Genomic DNA, 6,000 nt, shown 5'->3' on the forward strand with positions numbered 1-6,000 from the left:
AATGTAATTTCTGGTAAAATGAACAATAATTCTGGTTAATAAAATAAAAAAATAAGGTTTATAAATCATTCATTTGGTAATTTATCTGTAAACATTTTACTGGAAATTCTGGTTTACGAAATTATAGTTCTTATTACTACATATATAGTAAGGAATACAGAACTGAAAAGTAAACTTAACCGAATAAATGGTTTCTATGACATGCTGTAATATCATGATAAAATTACCAAATTTTACCACATTAACCAAATTTTATCACATACTATAAATTCATATTTTATTGTTAATTTTGCCAAAGTGTTCCGGTAAAAATTTCCGAGCTTTTTCTTGTTCCCCTAAATCCTATACTTTTTATCTCAGTGTATTTATAAATATATTGTGAGCGCATAAATAGTGTATGCATAAATGTATTTATTGATTGGTTCGTGTAAATGATTAATATAGCACCATATTTTCTGATCTATCTAAACTGTACTCTATTATTAAGAGTTTAATGTTGTGTTTTTCAGAGTAAAAGTACATTATGAATTTTGCGCATTTGTCTATCTTTTATACATGAGACGTATTCGAAATTTGATATTTCTTTATTACGTTTAAACAAAAGATCAGATTTTATATGCCAACATTTGAGGGATCAAACTTCAAATACATTCTAAATGGTAAATCTCAAAGAAACTATCCGTTTCAAAATGTTGCAAGTTTCAAATATTTAAGTTGAATTGTAGAAAAGGAAACTTAATGCAGTACCACAAGATTTACAATTCTGAAATATTGAAGGAATAAAAAAAATAAAAAATCAATTTTCAGATATTTTTATTGAGAAAGTATTTTGGAAAAGAAAGTGGGCTCTATTTTATCTCACATTTCCATTTGTTTTTAGGTGGGTTCAATATGTGAGGTATGCTTTTTGTTTTTCATTTTTTTCTTTGAAATCCAAATGCACCTAATACAAAGTCAAATTCTTCGAGATCACGTTTTTGCATAAAGAAATTTTCGTCCTAAGCACGTAACAACAGTTGCTACAAGCTTTCCGTTTGAACTTCGCATGATCAGTTTTCATTATATGTAAAGAAAGGAAAATGTTTTTATTTAAATGTTTTTATTATGTAGTACGCGCTTTTTTTCCGTAATGAAATTGTTATGAATTTCTTAATTTAAGCTATCATGAGTATAGCAATTTAATATAAATATATCAAAAACAATTTAAGTAAAATCTCACAAAATCTATCAATTTAAAGAGAATTTTATTAAGCTCGGAAACTCTTCTGAAATAGCTCAGCTGCTTAACATGCCTTTTTTAAAGGTAAACATATTTGTTTTTATAATAATGTTATTATAGATTTCTCAATTTAATCTAAATATATCAAGAGTACTTTCAGAAAAAAGCTCACAATGTCTTTAAGAAATAAATATCTTTGCTTTGACAAATAAATGATATAAATTTTATTATTTAGAAAAACGAATGAATAAAAGTAATATTAATAGGACTATTTAAGAACGCTTAAAGAAATTTGATTTAAGTTCAAAAGCTTTTAGGTTTCATATCTTTAATTGAAATTATTCATTCTTTGTGAAAAATAGATTTTAATTTTAAAGATAATTTGCCACGATACATTAAGAAAAATTTCAAAACATTTTAATGATTCATTATTATAACAAAGGACGTAACGGAAAACTGATACTTATTTACGTTTACTTCAAAGGAATTAAGCTTGTAGTACATTAATGGTATTTTAATTGAAAGCACTGATATATTTTACGTATATTTGAGAATGAATTTATGCATGAATAAATGCTTTAAATTAATAATCTTTTTACATGTCTCTTTTAGAAATTGTAAATATTTTTCTATTTAAGTTGGTAACAGAGCCATAAGTAAATATGTTACATCAATTGTCGATAAACTGAAAAATATTTTAAATTAATAATCTTTTTATATTTCTTTCACAAATTGTAAATATTTTTCTTTTTAAGTTGGAAACAGAACCATACGTAAATATGTGGGATCAATTGTCAATCAATTGAAAAATATTTTAAATTAATAATCTTTTTACATATATTTTTTTTACAAATTGTAAATATTTTTCTATTCAAGTCGGAAACAGAACCATACGTAAATAAGTGGGATCAATTGTCAATCAATTGAAAAATGTTTTAAATTAATAATCTCTTTACATATTTGTTTTACAAATTGTAAATATTTTTCTATTTAAGTTGGAAACAGAACCATACGTAAATAAGGGGGATCAATTGTCAATCAATTGAAAAATGTTTTAAATTAATAATCTTTTTACATATTTCTTTTACAAATTGTAAATATTTTTCTATTTAAATTAGTTACACAGCCATCCTTAAATATATTAAATCAATTGTTATTTACAAATATTTAGGTATGTCACGCGTTGAAAAAAAGGAATCTATTTAATCAGAAACTTAAATGAAGGAAATGTGTTTTTTTAATTTTTAACCTCTGAGTACTGAGTGAAAGGTCATTTTCACACGTTATAAAAGAATGAACGTGAGTTTATTTTTTCTTATTTCTTTCCCAATCTAGATATGATAAGTATCAGTTAGCAAAATATTTTAACAAATATACAGAAATAGATAGATTTAGATGGAAAAATACATTCTTGTAAACAGATCTTTTACATTATAAGATATCTTTGAAGTAAAGGATAATTAGACAGATACCATGGTATCTTTTTATTATCAAAAACTCTCTTCTGAACAATTTAAAAGCGTGGCTTATGATTATATTTTTATGGTAGTATTATAAGTAGGATTTTAATCTTGCGTACATTGATTTAAGTAGATTTCAGTAAAGATGTTTAAAACAGATTTGTTTAATTATTCATAGAGGTTATACTGTTCAATTTAAATTTTATTAATCTTCTTTTTCTCTCTAAAGTAATTTAGTATTTACCGAATGGGTATTACAGTTAAAGTATACTGCTTTAAAAACTTTTTTCTCCAAAAATTTTTTCTCTAAAAAAACAATTAGATATATTTTCATTAATTTTGATAGTGTCAGTCATTCTGAAATATTAATTGTTCTTACTTTTTTAATTTTTTTGAACCAAGTAACTAACCTCATGAGTGCTACTCAATCATTTTTTTATTTGAACCATAAACTGATTTCATATTAAAACTAAAAATTATTCAATTAAATGTGGTCGAACGTATTTCTTTATTTTATAAACGCATATTCGGTTTCGGTTCGGTTCTTGATTTTATAAAACAAAATTTAAACTAATACATAACTAATAACATACATAACAATAACTTAGCGAAAATTAGGATCAAAAAAATTAAGCGATAGATAAAAGAACAGATATAATAATAGATATTAGAGAAGGAATAAACTTCAGGATAATAAGGATAGAACAATAACTAGGATAAAATTTAAACCATATTATTGTGCTCGTGAACCATTACATCTTCATCCTCAAATTTGTTTTTAAATACATTCATAATTTTTGTTTTTAGAAAATCTAGTTAAATAGTATATAAAGTATAGTATAGTATAGTATTTAGTATAGTATAGTATAGTATTAAGTACAGTATAGTATAGTATTTAGTATAGTATAGTATAGTATAGTATACTATAGTATTTAGTATAGTACAGTATTAAGTATAGTACAGTATTTAGTATAGTATAATATAGTATACTATAGTATTTAGTATAGTATAGTATAGTACAGTATTTAGTATAGTATAGTATAGTATACTATAGTATTTATAGTATAGTATAGTATACTATAGTATTTATAGTATAGTATAGTATACTATAGTATTTATAGTATAGTATAGTATACTATAGTATTTAGTATAATATAGTATAGTACAGTATTTAGTATTGTATAGTATTTAGTATAGAACAAAAGAAATTATTTAACAAACGTTTGAAAAGTTAATTCCTAACAATATGTTTAACTATGCCAAACAATCTCTACCTTGTCCGACGACTAAGATTTTTGTGTAACTGTTATAGTATAAGTTAATATTTAGCATTTATTGAAATTAGTTTCTTCTTCTTCCTCTATTGGCATGACAGTCTTTTGTGAGCCAGAGCCTTCCCTAGAACCTTCCTCCATTCTGTTCTTTTCTTTGCGATTGTTCTCCAGTTAGTAATTCTTAGGATTTTGGAACTCCTCTTCCACACAGTCAAGCCATTTGATCTTAAACCTACCTCCAAATCTAGTTCCGTTGGTTTGTAATTAAAGATCTTAAATGTCAAGGGGGAAAGATTCATTTGACAGATTTGATCCGCAAGCTTTAAGCGACTTATTTTGATGTGCTAAAAGAAAACAGAAATATTTTCAATTCTAAATAGATGAAACTACTTTGAAAAAAACGCGCTAAAAAGCAGCAGAAATTTCAAAAAAAGTGGCAATAAAGGAAACGAGGGAAATAAAAGNACACAGTCAAGCCATTTGATCTTAAACCTACCTCCAAATCTAGTTCCGTTGGTTTGTAATTAAAGATCTTAAATGTCAAGGGGGAAAGATTCATTTGACAGATTTGATCCGCAAGCTTTAAGTGACTTATTTTGATGTGCTAAAGGAAAACACAAATATTTTTAATTCTAAATAGATAAAACTTCTTTGAGAAAAAACGCGCTAAAAAGCAGCAGAAATTTCAAAAAAAGTAGCAATAAAGGAAACGAGGGAAATAAAAATAGAAATATGACCACCGAAGCCGATGTCTTCAGGGGGTACCGGCCTCGATAGCCATAAAACAAAACCATTTCTAATTGAGGGAGAAGCAAATACTCAAATTAACTCCCTCAGTACCCCGATGGTTTTGTATAGAAGTCCAGGAAAAAACATTAAATACAAATAACAAATTAAGAAAAGAAACTCAAACAAAATCATCAGAAAAATAAAAACTCACTTAGTCACAGGTCAAACATTGATTTCACAATCGAGCCGAATGAAAAGAAAACACTAAAAAATCATATTTTTATTTATTTTGATGTATTTGTTGATATCCTTTGCCTTGAATAGCCTATATAGTTTAAAATTATATGGTTGCCTCCATCAGATATCCACATTAGTTTACTTTTTAATATTTTTTAATTGCAGAACGGAAGCAATCAGTACTTTCCTTCCATTTTGTATTTATTTATTTCTACGACCATATATTTAAAATATATCATTAATTTTAATACATAAGCTAGTAAGAATATTTTATCTTCACAAAACAAGTTATGTAACGATAATGGACGTCAATCTGTTTCTATGCAATATAAAATATGTTATATTTTATCGATATAAGGAATGCTTTTTTTTACTTTCTTTTTAGGTGATGATATATACATTGAAAGTTAATGGAAAGTTTCAAAAAATGGAACTGCCAAATGAGTTATATTATGCAATGTCCTCAATTTAGTTCAAAGATTGAACATGGGATATATACCATTGCAACACTGAGAAAAAATGTATAGTGAAAACTGCTAGAATATGTTAAAATTTACCGTGTTTCTGGCTCTATGGGACACCGAAAAATTCAACAATTTTTACTGAAGGGCTTTGGTAATGATTTTTTGAAAATTAAGAATCAAATATAATTTTAAGTATAGCTTGGTAATTTTATCATGATGGCATAAAAACCATTCATTCAGTGGAATTTACTTTTCAGTTATGTATTTTTTTACTAAGTGTGTGGTAATATAAGAACTGCAATTTTGAAAACCCGATTCCGGTAAACCGTTGCCATGTGAACGAAAAAGTTACAAAATAAATGGCTTGAATACCCTATATTTTAATTTTTCCTTATCCAAAACTGTGTATTTTTTAACAGATTTGTCTTTACCGTACAGCATGGTAATTTTACCAGTATTATTTTCTTCATGCGGTATGTATTTTTTTATATTTCTTCCATTATATGAGGATTCCTTAGAAGTTGGTCATTTATAATTTGTAAAAAATGAAAATGCAAAACTGTTTTCTAACATAAATTTATTTCAAATAATTAAATATTCCTAAATTTAAAAAAATG

Source organism: Parasteatoda tepidariorum, chromosome 10 (assembly GCF_043381705.1).
Source record: "Parasteatoda tepidariorum isolate YZ-2023 chromosome 10, CAS_Ptep_4.0, whole genome shotgun sequence".
NCBI lineage: Eukaryota > Metazoa > Arthropoda > Arachnida > Araneae > Theridiidae > Parasteatoda > Parasteatoda tepidariorum.